The sequence below is a fragment of the Drosophila biarmipes genome, unplaced genomic scaffold (assembly GCF_025231255.1).
Source record: "Drosophila biarmipes strain raj3 unplaced genomic scaffold, RU_DBia_V1.1 ptg000019l, whole genome shotgun sequence".
Taxonomy (NCBI): domain Eukaryota; kingdom Metazoa; phylum Arthropoda; class Insecta; order Diptera; family Drosophilidae; genus Drosophila; species Drosophila biarmipes.
In genome coordinates this window covers 3,177,657-3,205,094 of record NW_026114537.1, presented here as the reverse complement: position 1 = coordinate 3,205,094, position 27,438 = coordinate 3,177,657, and the positions used below count along the sequence as shown (strand labels likewise).

Here is a 27,438-nt window from a genome sequence, read left to right as displayed (position 1 = left end):
GTGCTCGGTGAATTTCCATCTGCAAAACGCTAAGGTCATGCATGATGGCTACTGCATTGTCAGTGACACCAGAATTGGCAATCTATACTTGTTTCGAAGCACAAACAGCAAGTGTTTCTCCATCACTATAATTGTCGGAGTTTTAATGCACGAGAGATCTGGTCACCTTAATTTTTCTAACCTGAAGGAAATTGTTTCGAAATGTATGGTGAGTGAAGTGGAAAATATAATTCTTCCACAGTATGTCAAGTGTAGGGCTTGCATGCTCAGTAAAATCAACCAGCGGGATCGAGGTTTTTCCTGACATTCATTGATGACAAAACTAGGACGTTTTTTATGTATTCCTTGCACAGAAAGGCAGTTTAGGAGTTTAAGAATCTCGTTGAGCGGTAGAAAGACAGAGAGCTGAATTGTCTCCGCACGGACAACGGGAAATAACTGGTCAACAAAAAGTTTGATGACTTTCTTCGTCATCATGGTATCAGGATTATGCGAATCCTTATGGGCTGATGCTGTTAACACAGTTGTTTACCTACGAAATCGTTCTTCAACCAGCGCAGTAAATTGCATGAACCGAATAGAAGCGTGGACTGGCAAGAATATAATTGGTCATGTTTCAAGCGAAACTGGTGGAGATGAAAAGTGTATAAATGCGGGAAATTAATTATGCTCGGTATTTACTAAGTATCTAATAGCGTCAAAAATATTAGAAGGCCTAATGGTCTCTGTAAAGTAATCGTGTCCCTATTCGATTCTTCTCTTTAGGTGGAGCTGTATAACCTCAGCCTCATTGAAAGCTTGTGGGAGGGACGTCACCATATTGTTAATACTCATAAATGGAAGGCGAGGGGATATTAGTCGTTCCTCCAAGGAAGTAACCCCCCTCAAGGAAGGAGGAATTTTCGGAAAATCTAAGCCGTTGCAAATGACACCTGTAGGCTTTCCTTCAGCATTTATATTGCTGTGACAAGTTGCACAGAACTTAAAAGATTCACCACTGAAAGCAAGCCTGCCACAACCCCTTGCAACAAAAGCAAATATGATCGGGGCCAAGCCTTACATTTCTATTCTATCAATAAGACCTTCCAATTCAGTAGGGGTTATACAGGGCCTATTTTCCTGAGATATGCTAAGACGTAAATCCTGACTTCCGGTTGAGTTCTGAAGGTTTTCTGTTACCCTATTATCAATAAGACTTCTATACTGACTAACTCTTTGACTAATATTTCGAATTGCATCGATAGTTGCTTGTCGAACAGCTATACGTGCACTTCGATGACCCTGCGATCCTAAAACTCCCAGCTCTAGCTCTCCTAGCCCTATCCTGCGCTCTTTCCAATCGGCGATCCTGAGTTGCTCTTACCTGCGCTCGTTGCAGGGCTTTTGCTTATTGCTCACCCGAACGGTTCGTAGGATCCAAGCGCCTAACTGAACGACGGCGAGTATCGATTGCTTGCCCATTCGCACGAAAAGCAGGATCTAAGCGCCTCTCCATGTGCTACATTTTTAGCCTGCTCTATTTCTCGGACTTGGCTATTTTGTCGACGTATAGAACGACGCCGAGTATCAGCTGCTTGCTCAACTACACGAGCTAGCAGTTTCAAACGCCTTGACCGATGGGACGCTGTATTTGGACCTAACTAGTGCATTTTCCCTTCGCCTCCGCTGAGCTTCGGAATTTTCTAACTTTATTTGAATTAATAATAATCAAAGAAAAAGTCTAGACCTAGTCTTAAAATATTATTATATCTTCTTCAGGGTAGATACCTAATAGGTACACTTGTAAAAAAAACTCGAAGTGAAATCAAATATTTTTATATTTAATTTTTTTGACCTTTCTTCGCAGTCATACTAAATAAAAAAATATTTTATTTAAATAGAAAAAATGTTTAAGCCTTATATCAAATATGTAAATATTAACTTTGGCTTTCCCTTGCAGATATAAAAATAAACTACTTTAGTAATTTTTTATTAAATTAAATTCGAAATTCTTAAAAATATAAAAAAATTATATTCCCAAAATTATATGATAATATGTCAAAAAGCCCAAAGCAATAATTTGTTTCATATTATTTTCCAACCAATTTTCCGATCGTTCCTAAGTTAGCTATGATATAGTCGTCAGATTTTTATAAAATTTAATTCGAAATTCAGAACTAATTAAAAAATGTTGTTTCGGAGCTTAGAATGTTGAAAAAAAAAACACACAGATATAATAATAATTTTATGTTTTCCGACTAATTTTCCGATCGTTCCTATGGCAGCTATATAATATAGTCGTCCAATTTTGATAAAATTTAATTCGAAATTCAGAACTAATTTAAAAATGTTATATTCAAGCTTAGAATGGTATATGTTAAAAACCACGAAAGATATAATTTTTTAAAAATTTTGCGGCGATAGTTCCAATGGGAGCTATAAGATATAGTTGTCCGATCCGGCTGGTTCCGACTTGTATATACTTGTATACTACCTGCAATCGAAAGAAGACTTTTGAGTTTCAGACCGATAGCTTTAAAACTGAAAGACTAGTTTGCGTAGAAACAGATGGACAGACGGACGGACAGACGGACATGGCTAGATCGACTCGTCCTGTGACGTCGATCATGAATATATATACTTTGTGGGGTCGGAAACGTTTCCTTCACTGCCTTGCAAACTTCTGACTGAAATCATTATACCCTCTGCAAGGGTATAATAAGTTAGTCACATTCAAATCCAATGTGGCCATCTTGGTTTTAACTATCATAATAACTAGTTAAATTCATAGTACATTTGGAGTTGTTTTATTTTTGTGTAAATACCTTTTCAATTTGTTCGGAATAAGAACTCTTATTTTGAATATACGTTTCTTGAATTTTAATTGGACCAAATAAAGAAAATATAAATTAACTTACAAATTTTAATGTATTTAGTTTGTGATCATAATTTTTGGTAACATAAATTAAATTATTAATAATTTGAAAAAGAAAAACTTTAAAGCTTTAATAGCTTTAATATTTAAAGATTGGGATTTTAGTTACGGCTTCCCAAACACCACTATTTCCATGACTATTATCATAAGATTTGGCTTTGTAATGTACAAAAATATGCTTAGCCAAACAAAAAATTTGCGTGCACTGTGAACGCTGGGACGCAACCAAAAACTAAACAATGTACATACGTTCGATAGAAATGTAAAAAAGTTAAGCGGCAAATGCGCGTCTGCTTCTTCCATTCTTATTTTTACATTGGTAGTCAAAAAAATATGTATGTTCATATGAACATTTATATTTCTGGTGTTCCGATGTTTTGGCAATAAAATAAATGTTATGTTTATATAATAATATGTCTCTAAATAAGTATTACTAATTTGACATACATTCTTGCTCTTCAGGAATTTTTTATAAATATTTTCCGACAGAATTTGTCCGTCCTTTTTGCACACATGCATATGTATGTATGTACGTATACACGAAATATTTTTACACTCCGCTTTGTACCGGTTCAAGTGTAATAAAAAATTGAAAAAGGTAAGCAAGAAGGTGAGTAAATCAAATTAATAGGACAATAATACCTTAATATTAAGGCATGTGCATGTCCACGTTTTTTTTATGTCGCATTTTCCCATTTTCTATTTATTCTCTGCTGTGCGCGTTCTTATTTCGTAATACATAAGTAAATACATTTAACGCAGTTAACAAATCGGATCAAAAATACGCAAATGAAATGAAGAATAGAAAAGGAAATTAGTGAAAACCAGCGAAAACTGGAAAAATTGAGTAGAATGCGCGAGAAGCAAAACACTAAAAAGGCGCTTTGCCGCCGTTGCATTGTGCTGCGTATACGAATTTTATATATTTGTTTTTCTTTTTTACGCGTTTTTCCCCGTTTAGGTTATTTACTAATTTATATTTGTATTCGCAAAAAATATTTGTTCACATTTCTTGGAACATTTTTTTTTACGTATAGTATTGGACAAGTATGTAAACACGTGTGTCGGAAGTTGGACATTTTTTTAAAGTTATATAAATTCAGAAGTTAAAAAAAATATATGTTAAGTATTGACTTTATTTATTTTCTCTTCAATCCTCTGAAACCTGTTATTTTGGAATATATCATACTACATATGTACATAAAACAAATTTGTAATTTTGATATGTTATTTCAGAATGAATTGAATAGTGCTGACCATCATTAAGCCATCCTTAAACCCTAAGGCTTGTTTTAAGCTACAGATCGGTTTAAATTGAATATGCGCAATAATTGTATTTAAACCAGGTTATATTCAAATCCGGTATTATATTTTATTTAAATACAATTTGTATTTATATTAATGTTCATCTTAGTCTGTTTTAAATATTAAAAGTATTTAATCCAAATAAAAATATGTTGAATTTTAATGCGGGCTATAATAATTTTAACTATAAAAACCATTCAAATGAAATATTCCATTTACTGAATGTAAATATTAAAATATTTAAAAGAAATATGTATATATTAGACTTTTTACTATGCAAAATATTTAATTTAATTATTGTGTATGTCGCAGTGTGATTCTGGTAATTGGGAATCCGGGGAATTCCCTGATTCTGCTTTACCCGTTGATACTGTGCGAAAGCACGGCAGCAGAGGCAGAGACGCTCTGCTGCTGAGTGAGGTTCGATGGTAAAATACCAAGAGTCTTGAGTAAGACAGAGATGGCTGTATACGCTCGACTTGAGTGAGTTTATGAAGTGAGCGCGTATGCAATAATTAATTGAGCTTGGGTATGGGAACCGATCGGAACTCGCTGTGCTGCTGTGTCAAACATCAAAAGCATCAACATGGATAACATACCCTTGCCGCCGACCAACATACCCTTGGCTCCGACATCAGAAGTGGGATTGGGTCCGCCAAAAGAGGACAGCTCTAGCGTATATAGGGCAGCCTTGGAAGAGCAAAATCGCAATTTAATGGAAATAATAAAATCCATGCAGGCACCAAGAGCACAGGCAATAGACGGGAGAGCACTCCATGTCACTCTACCTAAGTTTTGCCCTGACACCGCTGGAGCAAATGCATCGGCTTGGTGTACTACAGTGGACTTAATTTTTGCGGATAATGCTCTCGAAGGCAGTGCGCTTGTGATTGCATTAAGCAAAGCATTAGAAGGCAGTGCATCGCAATGGCTGTCCCAAATATGTTTCGCTGGCATCACATGGCCGCAGTTTAAGGAACTCTTCATCCAACGTTTTGTGGGAATCGAGACAACTTCTGCCATACTGATGAACGTTTTGAATGGACGCCCCAAAACTGGAGAGAGTTTTGCTGAGTACGGCAGTCGCATTGTCACCTAATTGCTCTCTAAATGGAAGGCAAAGAATTTGGAGGAGATTGCGGTATCAGTAGCGTTGGCTCACATGGCTCAAATTGATAATAATTTGTTGCGTTGGCTGTTTACAACGAATGTGACGACTCGTAATGAGCTGCAGCAGCAGCTACAGGCTTATGCTTTCAAGAAGCGCAACAACGAGGAGGACGGATATTCGACGGGTCCGGATAAGAAGAAAACAAGGATGCAGTCGCAGGTTAAGTGCCATTTTTGTGGAAAAGTTGGCCACAAATATGCAGAATGCCGCTCTCGAATGGAGAAAACATCAGCCCCAACAGAAAGGAGTTATAGCGTGAGCAGCACGGCAGAATTGAAGGATCGATCAAAAATTAAATGTGCGGTGAAAAGGGACATGTGGCTTCTGTATGCCCCAAAAATCGTACTGGTGGAAACAGCAAGAGCTAGAGAAGCGAGTTGACGTTTGTACAGTAGCTTCACCAAGTGGAACAATTACCTTATCTGGTGAGTCTATTCCATATTGTTTCGATTCGGGAGCCGAATGTTCACTGGTCAAGGAGAGCGTTGCGGATAAATTCGCGGGAAAACGATTTCACAATATTGTAACTCTAAATGGCATAAGTAACGATTCAATTTGTAGCACATCGCAAGTTCTGAGTAATATTAATATTGAACAATATTGTTTTGAAGTTTTATTACATGTAGTTATGGACAAATATTTGAAGCATGACGTGTTGATTGGCCGTGAAGTTTTAAGCCTGGGCTTTGGTGTATCAATTGATACAGATAAATTTTGCTTTTATAAGACAAAAAGAGTAAATGTTCTGAGTCTAGTGAAGTATGAAGAAATCATAAATTCTGGTACCAATTTAAACGATTCTGATAAGACAATATGTTGAGATGTCACTCTGATAGGTTTATTGACGGAATTCCAATGACTCGCGTGACTCAGGTCAATTAGAAATTAGGCTAAAAGATCCACAAAAGACTGTGCATCGCCGACCCTTTAGGCTTAGCGAAGATGAGAGGAAGCACGTTCGGTGCAAAATTGAAGAATTGCTTACATCAAAAATTATTCGTCCCAGCTGTTCACCATTCGCTAGTCCCATGATGCTGGTTAAGAAGATAAATGGCACAGATCGTCTTTGTGTAGATTACCGCGTTTTAAACGACAATACAATTGCCGATAAATATCCTTTGCCTCTTATTTCGGATTAAATAGCTCGTCTTCGTGGTGCTAGGTACTTTTCGTGTATAGATATGGCAAGTGGATTTTACCAAATCCCTGTACACCCAGACTCAATTGAGCGAACGGCCTTCGTTACACCCGATGGACAGTACGAATTCTTAACCGTGCCCTTTGGTCTGAAAAATGCACCTTCTGTGTTTCAGCGTGCAATAATAAAAGCCTTGGGTCCTTGGCATACACATTCGCAATTGTTTACATTGACGATGTTATGGTAGTAGCTAAAACAAAAGATCAAGCGTTAGAACGACTTGAGATAGTGTTGGACACCTTAAGCAAAGCCGGATTTTCATTTAATATAACGAAATGTTCGTTTCTTAACTTTAAAATCCAGTACCTTGGGTTTGAAATAACGAATGGAGAAATTCGGCCAAATGCACGAAAGATCCAGGCATTGAAAGGGCTGCCACCTCCGGAAACTGTTACTCAATTACGACAGTTCATTGGTTTAGCTTCTTACTTCCGACAATTCATTCCAAAATTTTCCGAAACATTAAAACCATTGTATACGCTTACTTCAAAGAACAATGCTAATTTTGTCTGGTTGTCAAAACATGAACAAATACGTTTGAAAATAATAGGTGTATTGATACAGGCCCCAGTATTAACTATATTTGATCCACAATATCCAATAGAATTGCATACAGATGCCAGCTCCATTGGTTACGGGGCGATATTGTTACATAAAATCGAAAAAAAATTCTATGTAGTGGAGTATTATAGCAAATGTACTTCTCCAACAGAAGCAAAATACCACTCGTACGAAGTAGAGACTTTAGCAGTTGTCAATGCTACGAAGTATTTTAGGCATTATTTACAAGGTCGTAAATTCGTCGTTTACACTGATTGTAACTCTTTAAAGGCCAATCGCACTAAAATGGAATTAACACCAAGAGTGCATAGATGGTGGGGGTTTTTACAGTCATTTAATTTCGATATTGAATATAGAAAAGGGGAGCGGATGGCGCATGTTGATTTCCTTTCCCGAAATCCATTGTCAGAAGGAAATAAGTGTGTGGATAAAATAATTGAGAAGCGTATTAATCTTACTGAAGTGACCGACAATTGGTTGGTGTCCGAACAGCAGCGCGATCCTGAAATAATCAATATTTCATCCAAGTTACGCAATAACGAGTTACCGGAAAATTTAAATAAAACGTTTGAATTAAGAAAGGGTATATTGCATAGAAAAATACAAAGGAATGGTAAAACAAGGTGCTTGCCAGTAATTCCAAGGGCGTTTAGGTGGGCAGTGATCAACCACGTACACGAATCTGTTATGCATTTGGGATGGGAAAAAACATTAGATAAAGCATATGGATGTTACTGGTTCGAGAACATGACCAAGTATGTACGTAGATTTGTGGAAAATTGTATCACGTGCAAGCTAGCAAAACCCCTAAATGGAAAGGTCCAGGCAGAATTGCATCCAATTCCTAAGATAGAGATACCATGGCATACAGTGCACATCGATATAACGGGTAAAATGAGTGGCAAAAACGACTTGAAGGAAAACGTTATTGTTCTAATAGACGCATTCACCAAGTTTGTTTATTTTTACCACACACTGAATATAGACACCGAAAGCTGTATTAAAGCTGTGAAATCGGTTGTGGCGCTATTTGGATTGCCAACTAGAAAAAAAGCGGATCAAGGTCGTTGTTTTGCTAGCTCAGGCTTTCGCAATTTCTGTTCCGCTCAAAAGATTCAGCTGCATTTGATCGCTACCGGAGCTAGTAGGGCAAATGGACAGGTTGAACGCGTGATGAGCACCTTCAAAACAATGTTGACAGCAGTTGAAACGAGTCAAAGATCATGGCAGGAGGCATTGGCTGAAGTACAACTGGCCATGAATTGTACTGCAAATCGAGTCACCAAGTTTAGCGCTTTAGAGCTATTAATAGGAAAAGAAGCTAGGCCTTTTGGTTTATTGTCAATAAACGAATAAGACAATGATGTAGATAGAGAACAGATTAGAATTCAAGCCAAGGAAAACATGGAAAATAATGCAAGATATGACAAACAAAGATTTGACAAAAATAAGGCAAATATTGTGAAACATAACCTAGGTGATCAAGTTTTGTTGAAAAACGAAGAACGGCATCAGACAAAGCTGGACCCCAAATTTAAAGGTCCATTTGAGGTGATCAAAGTCTTAGGCGGCGATCGATATGAACTAAAATCTTTAGTAAATAAGCGAACGTATAAATATTCGCATGAATGGCTAAGAGCCCTACCAAACAGACAAATAATTAACGAATTAAACGAAGAATTCGATGGCCTAAGTGATGGCGATTCCCAGGAGGGGAGCGAACTAATAGACGGCGTTAGTAAACGTGCGCCTGTGTCCCAAGAGGGGAATTGAAGACCGCACCATAACAGCTGTCTCACAGGGATGAGAAGTGTTATGTCGGGGGTTAAGGTGATTGGGTGTAGGTGTGTACACCAAATTAAATTGAGAAATCAAGAGACAAATCTAAGTTTTGTAAAATCTGAATTATTGGAAAATTCTGATTAGAATTAAATGATATGAATAAGATCAAGAAGTCGAAAATGTATAATGTTAGTAAACAAAAGGAAATTGTCTTTCCTAGATAAGAAAAATTGTCAGTTAATGTTTGTGGTAGCGGCTCTGTAAGTTTGTAAATTGTAAGAGAAAATAAAGTTATTAAAACCAAGAGATACCATAATTAAAAGAGTCTGGTATGTGACTTGGACATGGGTGGTGGATGTAGCACACGAGGACGTGTGATAGGTCAGGAAGGCCGTGTCGCAGTGTGATTCTGGTAATTGGGAATTCGGGGAATTCCCTGCTTCTGCTTCACCCGTTGATACTGAGCGAAAGCACGGCAGCAGAGGCAGAGACGCTCTGCTGCTGAGTGAGGTTCGATGGTAAGATACCAAGAGTCTTGAGTAAGACAGAGATGGCTGTATACGTTCGACTTGAGTGAGTTTATGACGTGAGCGCGTATGCAATAATTAATTGAGCTTGGGTATTGGAACCGATCGGAACTCGCTGTGCTGCTGTGTCAAACATCAAAAGCATCAACATTGATAACATTCCCTTGCCGCCGACCAACATACCCTTGGCTCCGACATGTACTTTTTTAACATATTTGATAAAATATATTTATAAAATTATTCAAAAAATAAGAAAGGAAGTTTACTTCGGCAAACCGAAGTTTGTATACCCTTGCAGTTATAAGAAATAATCAACTTTAGTAACACCATGTGAAATTTTTAAGGTTTATTGCTGACTTCAGTAATTAAAAAAAAAATTATTTTATTCTTTTTTTCAGACCATTGTTTTTGACATCTATATGTTAGAGTTGTCCGATTTTTATTTAATTGAAATTCAAAATAAGATAATATGTCAAAGAGGCCAAAAGCTTTAATTTGTTTCATATTATTTTCGCACCAATTTTCCTATCGTTCCTATGACAGCTATATGATATAGAAGTCCGATTTTAATACAATTAAATTCAAAATGCAGAACTAAATAAAAAATGTTACTTCCAAGCTTAGATGGTTAAATACTAAAAAAACACCAAAGATATAATTTTTTCATATTTTCGGACAATTTTTCGATTGTTTTTATGGCAGCTATATGATATAGTACTCCGATTTTGATAGGAGCGTAGGAGGTTATATGTTAAAAAACACCGAAGACATAATTTTTTCGTATTTTTTACCACTAATTTTCCAATTGTTCCTATGACAGCTATATGATATAGTCATCCAATTTTGATAAAATTTAATTCGAAATTCAAAACGAATTAAAAAATCGAAGTCCACATGTAAAAAAAGACTCGAAATGAAATCAAATATTTTTATATTTGATTTTATTGACTCCTCTACGCAGTCATACTAAATAAAAAAATATTTGATTTAAATAGAAAAAATGTTTAAGCCTTATATCAAATATGTAAATATTAACTTCGGCTTTCCCTTGCAGATATAAAAAATAAACTAATTTAGTAACACTCTGTAAAATTTTAATGTATGGTTGCTGACCTCAGTGATATTAAAAAAATAATTAATTCATTCTTCTTTTTAGACCATTTTTTGACATATATATGTTAGAGTAGTCCGACTTTTATTACATTAAATTTGAAATTCATAAAAATATAAAAAAATTATATTCCCAAAATTATAAGATAATATGTCAAAAAAATATGTACGAGGTGTGTTCAAAAAGTAAGGTGACTTTTCAAATTTCGCGGGCAACATCGATCGATCGATTTTTTTGTTTTGTTATGTTGGTACACTCTTCCCTAACATCTGTACCGAATTTCAACTGAATTTATGTTTATGTTGTTTAGTTGTGAGAGGCGTAAAGGTAACAAGTTGTTTTGCGTGCTCAGCGATTTTTTGCTACCGAAAAATATGGATCAAAGGATTCAAGCAGTGAAGAAAATTGTTTTGGAAAATCGTCGAATAGATAATAATAGAGAAGTTGCTGAAGATGTCGGTATATCGCTTGGCTCGTGCCATGAAATTTTTTCAAACGTTTTGGGCATGAGTTGTGTGTCAGCGAAGTTTATTCCAAAATTGCTGAATTTTGACCAAAAGAACCGTCGCATGAGTATCGCTCAAGAGCTGTTGGATGACGTCAACGACGACCCAGATTTACTCAAAAGGGTCATAACTGGTGACAAATGTGTATGTGTATATGATTATGATATCGAAACCAAAGCCCAATCGTCACAATGGAAGAGCCCAGCTGAGCCAAGACCGAAAAAACCACGCCAAGTTCGATCAAATGTCAAGTTTTTATCACTGTATTCTTCGATTACCATGGCGTGGTGCATCAGGAGTTCTTACCATATGGTCGTACGGTCAATAAACAGTATTATCTGGAAGTTATGCGCCGCTTGTGAGAAGAAATACGAAAGAAACGTCCAGAATTGTGGAAAAACAATTCGTGGCTTTTGCATCACGATAATGCTCCTGCTCACTCATCTCTGCTTGTGAGAGATTTTTTGGCCAAAAACAACACCACAATAATGCCTCAGCCACCACATTCACCGGATTTTCCCAAAACTAAAGAGACCTATGAAAGGACGGAGATTTGCAACGATTGAAGTGATAAAGACTGCATCGCTCGAAGAGCTCAAGGCTATACCGAAAAGTGTTTATGGAAAGTGCTTTGAGGACAAGACTAGACAAGAAAACATAGAAAGACAGCACTACGAGTGTTCATAGCTGGCCTTAACGGCCATATCTCAGATTCAATATTTTCAATGAACCCACCGAACGCAATGGTAATAGTACAAGAACTTAAAATCAACAATTTGAGGGCCTAATTCGCAAACAATTTTATATCCAACAAAATCAGTGGAACTGGTAGACAACAACAAAGTAAGCCAGAGCCAGTGGATGTTGATAAATCAATTCAGATGCCAAATAGACCCGATAACAGTAATAATCAGGGATATAATAATTATCAAAATAAATGGAATCAAACTAAAAGAATCAAAACACACAACAGGAACAACCTCAAAATAAAAGAGTACAAACAGGAACTGTTAACCAACCGGCTAACAAAACTATGAGGTTGAACAACATTGAAGAGGACCATTTTTTAGGACAAACTCAGGAGCAGGGCTACCCTACATAATAAGACAGGATAATAAAATAAATACAAAATTAAAGATATTAATTGATACAGGGGCAACTTCTTCTTATATTAAAACAGGAATGTATAAGAACAGAAATGAACTACCAATATAAAAAAGAGTATCAACAGTGAATGGATATTCAATAATTAAGTTTTATCATATGATAACTATTCTCGATACACGGTATACTTTTTATGAAATAGATGGGCTAGACTCAGATTTACTTGTTGGCTACAACCTTTTGAAAAAAATCCGAGCTGTAATTGATACAGCAAAAGGGGTAATAAAGTATAATGGAAAGGAGGAAAAATTAAATTAAGATAACGGTAATAATTTAAACCAATATTCTTTGACAGAAGAAAACACCGTTCTTCCGTTAAACGAATTCATAATAAAAAAATACTTTGATTAAAAGCCTCAAATCAGATCCGAATCTGAAGAGGGAAATCATAATCCCGGGAAACATAAATGCTGAACATTCCGTCGTTGAGTTATCCAACAAAAATAAAAGTTTGGGATATAAAAATCCTGAACGCGCCGTCGTCGGAATATGCGACAAAAATAAAAGTTTGGGATACTAAAATCCAGAACGCGCTGTCGTAGAAGTATCCGACAACCAAAAAATAATAACATACAGAATTCATCCGAATATCAAATAAAAGATTTGGAGGACAAAATATTAAATATTATTAAAAAAGAACATTCCAAAATAAATATGCAGATTCCTTTTAGGACTGACATACGCGGTGAAATAAATACCGAAAATGATAGGGCTATTTATAGTCAGCAATACCCTTATGCTGAAATCGCCAGAATGCTTAAAGAAGAAATTATAAGGCCAAGCAGTAGCCCTTATAATTCCCCAGTATAAGTCGTACCAAAAAAAGGTTTTAACGAAGATGGAACTCCCAAACTTAGACTAGTAATAGATTATAAGAAACTTAACGAAAACACCATACCGGATAGATATCCAATGCAGGACCCTTCCGTAATTTTGTCAAACCTCGGGAAGGATAAATACTTTTCCACAATTGATTTGGAATCAGGATTCCACCAAATTCTCATGAATGAAACAGACATTCAAAAAACCTCATTCTCAATAAATAATGGAAAATACGAATTCCTGAGAATGCCATTTGTGTTAACAAACGCCCCAAGAGTATTCCAAAGAGAGATGGGTGATATTTTAAGAGAACAAGTTGGAATAACGTGTCATGTCTATATGGATGACATTATTATTTTCTCATAAACAATTGAACAGCATTATAAAGATTTAATTGTTATAATTAATATTTTGCTGAACACAAATATTAAATTTTCGATTGAAAAATCAAAGTTCTTCAAATTGGAAACAAACTTTCTTGGTTACGTTGTTCCTCACAATGTGATCAAAACTGATCCCAAAAAAATGTCCACAATCGTAAAATATTCAATCCCTAAAAATATTCGAGAGCTTAGAAGCTTCCTTGGCCTTACAGGATACTACAGAAAATTTGTTCAAAATTACGCCAACATTGCTAAATCGTTAACGAAATATTCAGAAGGCCAAAATGGCAAAGCATCAAAAAAGGCATCCCGCAAAACTTCTACGAGTTCAAAAACAATTTAATCGCACAAGTAGAGTTAGTTCAACACGATTATAATTAAAAAATTTACTTTAACCACCGATGCGTCAGATTGGGCTATTGGTGCGGTTCTTTCTCAGGAAGGAAAACCAACTACTTTTATATCAAAAACTCTCACAAAAACTGAACAATTATATGCTACTTATAAGAAGGAACTTTTAGCTTAATTTATAGCTATAATAAAAAGTGTTGACATCGTGAAAATAGTTAAAAATATAAATAGTTTACAACAATACTTCAGTGACCGTAACCGTAAAAAACACACTGCTCAAAAAACTATTACTCTCAAAAACAAATATTAAACGAAAATTAAGAAAATAAACAGGATTATTGGGCAAAAAGAAGTCATTCCATACCCAAGGAAACTAAGAAGAACAATTAGTGAGCTGTTTAAGTATAGTTTTATATATATAAGAATTTACTTCAAAAAATGTTAAGCAAAAACAAACAAGGAAGTTAACTTCGGCAAGCCAAGTTTGTTTACCAAGAAGTTTGTTTACCCTTTCAGTTATAAAAAATAATCAATAATTTTATTAAATTTAATTCAAAATTCTTAAAAATATAAAAATTTATATTCGAAATATTATAAGATAATATGTCAGAAACCCCAAAGCTGTAACTTGTTTCACATTATTTCCCACCAATTATCCTATCGTTCCTTTGACAGCTATATGATATAGTCGTCCGATTTTAATAAAATTGAATTCGAAATTCAGATCTTATTAAAAAATGTTATTTTCAAGCTTATGAGGTTATATGTTAAAAAGCACAAAAGATATAATTTTTATTTCATGTTTTCCGATTAATTTTCCGATCGTTCCTATTGCAGCTATATGATATAGTCGTCCGATTTTGATTAAATTTAATTCGAAATTCAAAACTAATTTAAAATTGTTATATTCAAGCTTAGAAAGGTATATGTTAAAAAACTCAAAAGAAATATATTTTTTTTTAAGTTTTTGCGCCGATAGTTATAGTTTTCCGATCCGGCTGGTTCCGACTTATATATACTTGTATACTACCTGCAATCAAAAGAAGACTTTTGGGTTTCAGCCTGATAGCTTTAAAACTGAAAGACTAGTTTGCGTTGAAAGGGATGGACAGACGGACGGACAGATGGACATGGCTGGATCGACTCGTCTTGTGACGTTATGGGGTCGGAAACGTCTTCTTCACTGCGTTGCAAACTTCTGACTGAAATCATGATACCCTCTGCATGGGTATAACAAACAAGGTGGAAGATTTAATCAACGACTTTGAAAAAATTCAAACCATGACTCCACCCTTACCTGCAGTGGCTTCTAGCAGCCAGATGGTTAATGTAAGCGATTTAATAGCACAAATAGTTAATAATGAATTGAGTCCTTTGAGGAATGAAATCGCGAGTTTAAAGACACAATTAAATCACAACATAAAGAAGGTTGAGGAATTCAAGGTGGAAACTGTTGATCCCAACGTAAGGTGCGATACTTCTTATGAAATCATTAATTCCGTTCGAGAATATAAAGGCGAAGCCGAGAGAATCGGCAATAGCAATGGGACAATACAAAAGGGGAAGTGAAAAATACTTTTCGGCACTTTCTCTTCTTCGAAATAAAATTACAGGCATTGCCAATGATGCTTTGACTCATAATGGAACCGTATTGAATTTTGACGCCATAATGACAAGACTAGACAATAAAACATAGAAAGACAGCACTACGAGTGTTCATAACTGGCCTTAACGGCCATATCTCAGATTCTATATTTTCAATGAACCCACCCGATTTACCGAACGCAATGGAAATAGTACAAGAACTTAAAATCAACAATTTGAGGGCCCAATTCGCAAACAATTTTATATCCAACAAAATCAGTGGAACTGATAGACAACAACAAAGTAAGCCAGAGCCAGTGGATGTTGATAAATCAATTCAGATGCTAAATAGACCCGATAACAGTAATAATCAGGGATATAATAATTATCAAAATAAATGGAATCAAACTAAAAGAATCAAAACACACAACAGGAACAACCTCAAAATAAAAGAGTACAAACAGGAACTGTTAACCAACCGGCTAACAAAACTATGAGGTTGAACAACATTGAAGAGGACCATTTTTTAGGCCAAACTACATAATAAGACAGGATAATAAAATAAATACAAAATTAAAGATATTAATTGATACAGGGGCAACTTCTTGTTATATTAAAACAGGAATTTATAAGAACAGAAATGAACTACCAATATATAAAAGAGTATCAACAGTGAATGGATATTCAATAATTAAGTTTTATCATATGATAACTATTTTCGATACGCGGTATACTTTTTATGAAATAGATGGGCTAGACTCAGATTTACTTGTTGGCTACAACCTTTTGAAAAAAAATCCGAGCTGTAATTGATAAAGCAAAAGGGGTAATAAAGTATAATGGAAAGGAGGAAAAATTAAATTACGATAACGGTAATATTTTAAACCAATATTCTTTGACAGAAGAAAACACCGTTCTTCCGTTAAACGAATTCATAATAAAAAAATACTTTGATCCAAACCCTCAAATCAGATCCGAATCAGAAGAGGGAAATCATAATCCCGGGAAACATAAATCCTGAACATTCCGTCGTTGAGTTATCCGACAAAAATAAAAGTTTGGGATATAAAAATCCTGAACGCGCCGTTGTCGGAATATCCGACAAAAATGAAAGTTTGGGATACTAAAATCCAGAACGCGCTGTCGTAGAAGTATCCGACAACCAAAAAATAATAACATACAGAATTCCTCCGAATATCAAATAAAAGATTTGGAGGACAAAATATTAATTCCTTTTAGGACTGACACACGAGGTAAAATAAATACCGAAAATGATAGGGCTATTTATAGTCAGCAATACCCTTATGCTGAAATCGCCAGAATGCTTAAAGAAGAAATTATAAGGCCAAGCAGTAGCCCTTATAATTCCCCAGTATAAGTCGTACCAAAAAAAGGTTTTAACGAAGATGGAACTCCCAAACTTAGACTAGTAAGAGAGTATAAGAAACTTAACGAAAACACCATACCGGATAGATATCCAATGCAGGACCCTTCCGTAATTTTGTCAAACCTCGGGAAGGATAAATACTTTTCCACAATTGATTTGGAATCAGGATTCCACCAAATTGTCATGAATGAAACAGACATTCAAAAAACTTCATTCTCAATAAATAATGGAAAATACGAATTCCTGAGGATGCCATTTGTGTTAACAAACGCCCCAAGAGTATTCCAAAGAGCGATGGGTGATATTTTAAGAGAACAAGTTGGAATAACGTGTCATGTCTATATGGATGACATTATTATTTTCTCATAAACAATTGAACAGCATTATAAAGATTTAATTGTTATAATTAACATTTTGCTGAACGCAAATATTAAATTTTCGATTGAAAAATCAAAGTTCTTCAAATTGGAAACAGACTTTCTTGGTTACGTTGTTCCTCACAATGTGATCAAAACCGATCCCAAAAAAATTTACACAATCGTAAAATATCCAATCCCTAAAAATATTCGAGTGCTTAGAAGCTACCTTGGCCTTACAGGATACTACAGAAAATTTGTTTAAAATTACGCCAACATTGCTTAATCGTTAACGAAATATTCAGAAGGCCAAAATGGCAAAGCATCAAAAAAGGCATCCCGCAAAACTTCTATACAGTGGGATGAGCCAGCTGTAAGAGCTTTTAACGAGTTCAAAAATAATTTAATCGCACAAGTAGAGTTAGTTCAACCCGATTATAATTAAAAAATTTACTTTAACCACCGATGCGTCAGATTTGGCTATTGGTGCGGTTCTTTCTCAGGAAGGAAAACCAACTACTTTTATATTAAAAACTCTCACAAAAACTGAACAATTATATGCTACTTGTAAGAAGGAACTTTTAGCTTAATTTATAGCTATAATAAAAAGTGTTGACATCGTGAAAATAGTTAAGAGTATAAATAGTGTACAACAATACTTCAGTGACTGCTCAAAAAACTATTACTCTCAAAAACAAGTATTAAACGAAAATAAAGAAAATAAACAGATATTATAAAATCAAACGGATAAATAAAATATTTAGTAAAAATCAAATACAAATTCAACAAAACAAGAAAGAGCCGAGAAATAAATTGAAGGAAGAGATGAGGGCCATCCCTCGCTATAAGAAGATTTCAACAGGATCATCGGGCAAAAAGAAGTCATTCCACACCCAAGGAAACTAAGAAGAACAATTAGTGAGCTGTTTAAGTATAGTTTTATATATATAAGAATTTACTTCAAAAAATGTTAAGTAAAAACAAACAAGGAAGTTAACTTCGGCAAGCCGAAGTTTGTTTACACTTTCAAATTTAATTCAAAATTCTTAAAAATATAAAAATTTATATTCGAAATATTATAAGATGATATGCCAAAAACCCCAAAGCTGTAACTTGTTTCACATTATTTCCCACCAATTATCCTATCGTTCCTATGACAGTGTCACCGCTTGGCCGATCACGGGAATGCCTTATAACACTCAGGACAGTTGTTGAAGTGATGTGGTGTGTAACGAGCGTTTTATTCTAAAGACAATTGTTCTTAACCTGATACATAATTACTTATCCTACATACCGCAGTTTCTCTTCCCCTTTCTGTGATGGCGCAAATCGATGTGCTTTAGCCGCCAAATATTGTGTTCCTTCTTATCCAATTTTAGTGCGACCAAATAACCTAAACTAAATACTAGACTTCATAAAATACTGACTTCATAAAAATCCTGACTATCGATAGCCTAATCCGTTCCGCGACATCCCCACCCCCGTGAAGCAGCCGCATTCACCACGTCCAGGACATCTAGCTTCGAAGCGGGACGCATAGTCTTGGCTCGATCGGTAGTCCGCACCGCTGCTCGACGAGGTACTCCATCCTTTCCGGTGAACACCTCTTCCACGACGCCTCGTTTCCATTCCCTTCGTGGTATGGCTGGATCGCAGATGAATACGACCAAGAGCTTCCTCTTTCAGTGCTGGCAGCATATGACACTAGGTGTTCCCACTACTCGACTGAGAAAGGCAAAAAACGACGATGACCTCCAATACCCTAAATAGTATACCCCTCACGAAAAAAAAAAAACTTTGGTATCATTGGAAAGCATTTTTCAAGCCCTTTCCAATGGTATTATTCTCTGTTCTAAAATAAAAACTGCACATTTTGAACAAAACTCACAAAATTAAAATTTCACACCTTCGCGCACAAGCAGTCATGAGCAAGGACTCGAGGGTAGGGGTGAGATTCGGGTTCGTGGGTACGCACGTTCACTTTCTCCTGCTCATTCTCAGAGGATAACGAGGGGTCAAAATAGTTGAAATGCAATAAAACGGGAGGGTTCCATGGAATACCAAACACACTGATTATTGGATGAGTATACGCTTGCAATTAAAAACTACTCATATAAAATACATTTAAAACCGCCTAAAAAACCTCCGCAACCGCTTTTAATAGCTAATCACCCACACTGACCGCGTTGTTTATATTTAGATCAGTTTCGGAAACCACATCGATTTTGAATAAGTTCATTTCGGAATCTTCGTTGTTGGAATGCACTTTTCGAACACTAAAGCCATTGCGACCGAATAAAATGTCGCGTGTAAGCATAGTTCTTCTGCGATTATTAATTTAATATCGACACAGTTATTTGGCACCACGTAAAAGTTGAGAAAGTATTCATTTTCGTCGATTTCAATTGAACGCATGAATTGACCGATCGGGCGAATTTTGCTGTCGCTATTTCCGAAACCGATTATAAAAATTGCACTCTTTATCTCGACGTACAAGTCTTCGCGTATTATGTAAAACTTGCTGCCTGTATCGAATTTTTTGCCATCGAATGCCACTTCTTTGCTAGTAATGTCGTTCTTCGGTCGGTTCATATTTGATTTATTTTCAGTTGGATTTTCTTTTTTCTCACAGTTTTTTGAAATATGCTCGAACTCGTTGCATTGGAAGCACTCAGGGCGTTTCCTTTTGTTGTTGCAGTCGTTAGAAACATGACCCTTTCCTCCACAATTGTAACAAACGCTCTCTTTTTTGAAGGTTTTTACTAGACCGCTTTGGTTTTTTTTGAGCCAACTGACTTTGATTATTGTTTATCACTTTCCGTTTGGTAATCCTTCAGTTTATTTTTGAACTCACTTAAATTTCTTGCGCCGTACAAAATTGATTTGTTTACCGACAGTTCGTCGATCCCGTCGATGACGTACTGCACAAGCGCTTCTATTTCGACACTCTCACGCGAGTCGATGTCCTTCATTCGGTAGAAGTATTCGTACCCGGTTTCCTCCTTGCGGCGCTTAAATTTGACCGAAACTTATCAAGCAAAGCCGTTTTAAGCGATTCCTATAAGTTTCAGCCGCGTTCGTTGCTGAAAAAAAGTTTGGCTATACCTTTTTAATTTTTGTAAGTCGCTTTAGCTCATAAGAGATGCCGTTTCATCGGATTCGCGCAACAAGGTCTCCACTGGTAAAACATCGCTACGATCGAAGACACGACTCTTCAACATCGCGAAAACTCAAAGCAAAAAGTGGAGAGTTTTTGGTTGTCTCTGTCTCCTTCACTGTCGAACACAAACTTGTGCAATGCAACGATTTGCTGCTTGATTTAAGCGTTCCGGCTATTATTTCACCAAGTGTCGGCATTTTGGCACAGCAATATTTTTAATTTCTTTCCATCCAAGTTTGCACAAAAAATTTTGGTCTGTTTCGATTCTCTTTTGCGATACACACACACACTAGCGAATTACGGAAATCGAGTCCTTTTACACTGTCGAGCCCTCAAAATGTGGGGTTTTGGTTAAAGTTTAATATAATATTGAATTAAGGTTTAGATAATTGTTTACATATGTCTAGAGGTTTTTGATAAGTTTTATAAATCGCGAACGTCTTTGCTCCCGTCTTGATGCGTCGTCTTTCGCTTCCTTCATTCAATTTTCTTGATCTCGTCGTTTCGTCTTTTTGGTCTTCTCGCCATCCTTCTCTTTTCTCTTTGCTGCTAATACTATCGTTACTTTTCAAATTAAATTATACGTTACTTTTCAAATGGAACATATAGTTAGTTTTACTTTTAAAATTACAAGTGTTCAGCAAACACCCAATTCCCACCTGTTATATATTATTTTCGCACCAATTTACCGATCGTTCCTATGACAGCTATATGATATAGTCTTCCGATTTTGATAAAATTTAATTCGAAATTCAGAACTTATTAAAAAATGTTATTTCCTAGCTTAGAAGGTTATATGTTAAGAAACACCGAAGATATAGTTTTTTTTAAATTTTTCCCCGGATAGTTCCTATGGGAGCAATAAGATATAGTTGTCCGATCCGGCTGGTTCCGACTGATATAGTAACTGCAAAAGAAAGAAGACCTTTGGGAAAGTTTCAGCCCAGTAGCTTTAAAACTGAAAGACAAGTTTGCGTAGAAACTGACGAACAGACGGCGTGGCTAGATCGACTCTTCTAATGATTCTGATCAAGAATATATATACTTTATGGGGTCGGAAACGTCTCCCACTGCGTTGCAAACTTATGACTGAAATCATTATAACCTCTGCAAGGGTATACAAGTTATATTTTTGGTGTTATTTAAGATATAACCTCCTACTCTTGGAAATAACATTTTTTAAGAAGTTCTGAATTAGAATTAAATTTGATCAAAATCCGGATACTATATCATATAGCTGTCATAGGAACGATTAGAAAATTGGTGGGAAAATAATATGAAACAAATTATGGCGTCGTTATTTTTCTGACATATTATTTTATAATATGGGAATATCATTTTTTTATTTTTAAAAATTTCGAATAAAATTTGATAAAAATTATTCTAACATATAGCTGTCAAAAAAACGGTAAGGGACATAATACATTTTTTTTTTATCACTGAATCCTTTAAAATGTAATATGGTGTTACTAACTTTGACTTTTTCTTATAGCTGCAAGGGTATACGAACTTCGAACTTGCTGAAGTTAACATATATATATGTGCACCCAGAACTTCGAGATCTCACTGCCAGGAGATGAATAAAGTTTTTATACTCCTGGCGATGACACTATATTTATATTCATATTAAAGTAGATGAACATATAAATAAACTTTATAAATAAATATCTGTCAGAGGTAGGGGTCCCTTCGCAGCATGGCGAGTTGATTTATCCGTCTCGATTTTGCTTTCATTTGGGTTCTCGCGATTGTCGCAATTGCTTGTGTTGCCCATTCGAAGGTTTTCGAAAGAATGAATCCTGAACACTGTTGTACTCTGGACACTTCTATCGTGTCCTTGTCAGTCTGTTGCACCAACACTTGAGCTACACTCGGCTAAGGTTAGTTTCCAACTAGCCACGCTCTTTAAACCCTTAAACGGTCTTAGAATGTGACTCTTCTCTCTCTCAACTCTTTATTTCTATTGACAGGGCTCTGTTACATTGATTTTATTTTATATTAAATATTAATATTATTAATTTTCTCGACACAGCTATCCTGACTATCACACGTCCTCGTGTGCATGGCTTGGCATCACATCTGGCTAATCTGAAAAAAATTGGGAAGTTACTCATTTGCTTAAATGATGACCTTTTGTTAAATCCTAATACACATATTGTGTCTTCAAATGACAGTTTGGCTACACAGTACAGTCTTTTGCCGCCACTTGCGACGATATGCACCTTTAGTGCCACAATCTTTCATTAAATAAAAATAAAATATTAACGTATGTGTGTGGTGTCCTGTGCACCCCTCTTAGGTGGCAGATCTCAACTCATCATCTTCAACGCCATCACTCTCTTCGACATACTGAGATGCAATTCGTTTATCTGGTAATTTTCGCAGACTCTCTTGCAAATACTTGTATGTTCTTTTACTAGTTAATGATTTCAACGGGTAACGATTACCTTTGAGCAATTCTATTACCACAAACGGTCCCTTGAACTTGGGATCCGATTTCGTTTGATGCCGTTCTTCACTTCTTAGCAAGAACATTATTATCACTTTTATCATAATATTACTTTTATCATATTTTGCATTTTTAACATATTCTCTAGCCCTAACTTCCTTACTTTAGGTTCAGCTATTATGGATAATATGCCCAAAGGTCTTGCCTGCTTTCCAATTAGAAAATCTAAATGGCTGAAATTAGTCAACCGATTTCTTGTACAATTCATAGATAATTGGATGTCCATGAACGCATCTTGCAAAGAACAACATTCCTTTCAACGTGCTCATCACGCGCTCCTCTCGGCCCTTCTTGCCCATGTTGCAATTAAGTGCAGCTGAATTTTATTTAAGAAACAGAAGTCACGAAATCAACCTTTAGCAAAGCTCCTACCGTGATCTGTAATGATACGACTAGGAATACCTTTTACTGCTTTGATACAATTTTCAAAATCCAAATTCCAAATACCAAAACATACTTGATAAATGTTTTTATTTGTACTATAATATATTCCATCAAGTCTATTTTGACGCTCAGCTTTCCACTAATATCAATGTACGGTATGCCAGGGAACTTCTACTTTGGGAATGGGGTGCAGTTCCATTTATACCTTGCCTGTTGAGGATTTGGAGAGCTTACAGGTTAAACAATTTTCCACAAACTTTTTGAAATACTTCGACATACTTTCAAACCAGTATTTTTCACAGACCTTGTCTAAAGTCTTCTGCCAATCTAAGATGCCTTATAGCCTTGTCCACATGATTAATGACCGACCACCTAAAGGCTCTCGGATTCACTGGTAAGCAACGACTCTTATCACTTCTCTGAATTTCGCGATACAATATTCCGGCTCTAATAGTTTTAGCTCTGTCAAGTTGCATCTCACCTCCATTTATTTGATTCATGATATCAAGTATACCTAAGTCTCCCTGCTGTTCAGGGATTAGCCAATTGTCCGTTGTCACTGCCAAGTCAATGCGAACCTCAACTACTTTATTTATCGTTTACACGTGATCGGTATACACGTGGTGTCAGTTCTGCATTGGTGCGACACGCTTTTAAGGAATTGCAGATGAAAATGTTTTACACCATTAAACGATGCTAAAGTCTCTAATTCATATGAATGATATCTTGATTCTGATGCCGTTTGACACTTGCAGAAATATTCAATTCTGTGAAGGAGCATTGCACTGTAGCCATCCGCGGTGGCGTCTGAATATGATCAGCAACCGGTCACTTCACGTATTTCTTCATGATACTGCTTCCAAATAAATCCATGTATCACCATCTACTAGAGAATCTCTTTAGAGAATCGTGGAACAAACTGGAACAAACTAAATTGTATTAACTGCGTGGCAGTAGTAGTAGGTAGACTTAAAGCGGATAAAGTTTTTTTTTCTAGAATTGGGAAAACCCGAGATACTCTATTCCTGCCTTGAATAATTTGCATGTTGAATGAAAATCTGGCATCTGACAAGGCTTTAAGCACAATTTTCAATCTTATAAAGAAAAAGAAAAAATGGCATACAAGTTGAACTAATGTCGAAGAGTTCATCAAACCGAATGGCATAGCAAGGAACTCGTATTGTCCTTCTGAAGTCATGAAAACTGTTTTCTCGATGGAAAGTAAATGAAGGTGAATTGGTATCTGAGAAAATCCGCTGGCCATGTCCAATCTCCTAAAGTCTTTAGGACCACGTAATCTATCTATATGATCTGATATTAATGGCAATGGATATTTATCAGACACCTTATTCGCATTTAATTCGCGAAAATCAATGCACCGTCTATTACTGCCATCTTTCTTTTAAATTAAAAGCAAAGGACTAGCGAATGGAGAAGTACTTGGGCGGATAACATTTCTGTCAATAATTTGTTGAATTTTTTCCCTTAATATTAGTTTTTCTTCTAAACTAATCTGTACGGACGTCTTTAATTAGACGAACTTCTAACTCTCCTGTAGTTATACGCCGGTGTGGCATGCCAGTTATGAAACTGCCTGAAAATTCATTTAAAATATTTCTAAACATTAACTTATCATTATTAGCTAGTTTCACATTACTTTAACCAGATTTTCTAAGATGCTTATTGAGGTTTCATTACTCACTACATTGACAATTTGATTCATATACATTGTGAATTTGTTTGCATATCATTTTTCTTGACCAATTTTAATATCGTACTTATGGTAATTATCCTCATCAAGAAAAAGGACTTCTACATTAGATTCGGAAATATTTACAATTGTCAATATATGTAAGTTACTTTTTACAATGTCATCAACTATTCCTCTTAGAACTACCGCATTAAAAATTCATTTTCCAGACAGCTTGTTTCAGAGTTTTTCTTTCACAAAAGAGCATTCCGCACTCGAATTGAAGAAGAAGATAAAACTCTCATCCATTTGCGTCATGATAGTAGTTGGCTTTAACTCTGGACTCATGTCGACTCGCTTCTCGTTTTTGTATTTGTGCGTCGAAGTCGTTCCCTTCGTACATCCAGATGCAATATGACCAGGATTGCCATACTTGAAGCTAGTAACTCCTGACCCCTCTCGTCCAGTCAAAGGTTTGCCAGTATGATAAATTGGGTTTGCGTCGTTTCTATCTTCTCCCTTCTTCTTGCGGCATTCAAACGCTTTTCCACCTAGCCACGCTCTTGAAATGCAGTACCCCATTAAAATTAGATTTTTCTCTGACAATGATAATTTTAATGACAATTGTGGATACCGTTTAAATTGTTTTCCCGATTTCAAATAAAATTAAATTCCTGGCTTTTTTATTAGAAGGTATGATTTATAGTGATGGTAAGTTATCCAATAGTTATATAGGTATGGACCAATAAAATCATTTCAATGTCCACTGAAAAAATCTTTACAAATTTTTTTTTTTTCAGTGTTAAAAAGGGCGTAGCGCTGCCATCCTTCTAGCTTATATAATTTCCGAGATGTCAGTAGAAGGGATTAACATTAATATTATAATTATCATATTACGTCGCAAGGCCAGAAATACCCTAGAAATTTTCTAATCTTACATAACCGATTTTAAAGATAAATGTTGCCTAAATGTTATTCTGTGCTCCAAAATTCCCATCTTCCAACTTCTCACTCTCCAAAACTCCTCTTGTCATATCGTTATTCTGCGCGGTTACATAACGCGTTCTATATTTAATCGTATATCAATGTCGACTGGTCGGCATAGCTTTCTGCTCGTGACGTTTTTTATCATTTGCCATTATTTCCAGTATTTTCTTGTATATTCGATAGCCCCTATCTTCCAGGGGCTCTTTTCCCTAGGCAATGGTAAATTCACAAATTTGTTTCTGTCTTTACGGTCAATTTCTACTTGTCTTTCCTTTCTTTTCCCTTTCAACTCTTACTAGACTATGCCCTTGGTTGATCGTAAGATTAGGAACTATGCCTATAATCTTCGGTACCACGACGCTACTCTCTGCCGGAGATCTTTGAAGGCCAAAGGTGGTTCCAGTTCAAAACTGGCGGCTACTTTTCCGTATCTATCTTATTTCTTAGCAAGCAATTTTTGGGTTCTTGGGCTACTAACTCTGCTTGACTGGCCTGGTCTCCTGCTCTGCTCTTGGCAGTGCTAGCTGCGAGGCTCTATGTATTGTGATATCTGGCTCTTAAGGTCGTGGACAACCGCCGTTCTGTACCTGACTAGCTAAACCTCTGTGCTTCTTTTGCCCCTTCAATTATTCGCCTTCAATAGATGGTAGTGTGGTTCTCTGTCACTTGGGGTTTCGGTTAGTGGCTATTTTGACAACGGCTCTTTAACCAAACATTTAACGACCGCTTTTGCGCCACCTGCTTAATCGAGCAAGGCACACTAGGACTCTACAACTTTCCCCTGAGCTCACGGTTTCTCGTCGCAGGACCCTATTGCTCAAAACTGACAGACATGTCGGGTGATATGCCTGGGATTTATGTGTACTGCCCTGTGGACCTCAACTATCTGTGTCCCAGTGCGGAGAAAAACCTCCTTGCAGTGCTTCCGTTGTTCGTACTGCCAGTAGTAGCAATTGGTATATCTACCACCAAATGCATGTATTCCGTCAGCTTGTGTGAATATATCTTTTATTTTCTTCAACTACATCCTTGTCAACATCACAAGCTAGCCACTTTTGTATCGGAACTCTATATGCAATGTGCAAAACACACTCGAAAAACCAGACGTGAAGACTTGATAGGCCATACTCAAAGAGGTTTTCATTAATAGACAAGCCCTTCAACGAATTAAGATCGGTCGTATTCCTTGGAGTTGCGTTACAGCCTACGCATGTTATCGAAGAAGATTCCGATATGACAATGAATGTTTTGCCATCAAGCATGGTCATATAAAATTGGTGATCAATTCTAAAGCCACTTACTAATGTTGGTAAAATATTTGATATTTAACGTTTAATATTTTCACTTTTTCTGTAATTTAAGTCTATCGATTCACTCATAAAGTATCTTAATGGGTCGACAATATCGAGTAGAAGAAGGTCTATTGTTTTTCCGTAAACTATCGGTCCGCTCAGCACTGTTTAAGGCTGTATGGTGCCCTAATTAATTAAATAAATATGGATCTGTAATGTTTCCATAAAAGTCATCAAATTTTTGCCTGTACGTTGAATGGCCGCTGCAGCCATCACAGTCCCATTTGTATGTAT

The 27,438-nt window shown here is 36.1% G+C and overlaps 1 protein-coding gene across 17 annotated transcripts in view; it reads right to left on the bottom strand.

Moving 5' to 3' along the window:
* Nucleotides 1-22,217: 22,217 nt before the first annotated feature.
* The window catches only part of LOC108035858 (scavenger receptor class B member 1), a 330,380-nt gene continuing 325,159 nt past the window's right edge, over nucleotides 22,218-27,438 (bottom strand). For 16 of the 17 annotated variants that reach the window (XR_007765604.1, XR_007765603.1, XR_007765602.1 and 13 more), the window contains one exon: nucleotides 22,218-22,370. The gene's annotated coding sequence lies outside the window, so the exon portion shown is untranslated. The remainder of the gene's footprint in view (nucleotides 22,371-27,438) is intronic. The other variant, XR_007765613.1, reaches the window with a different exon arrangement.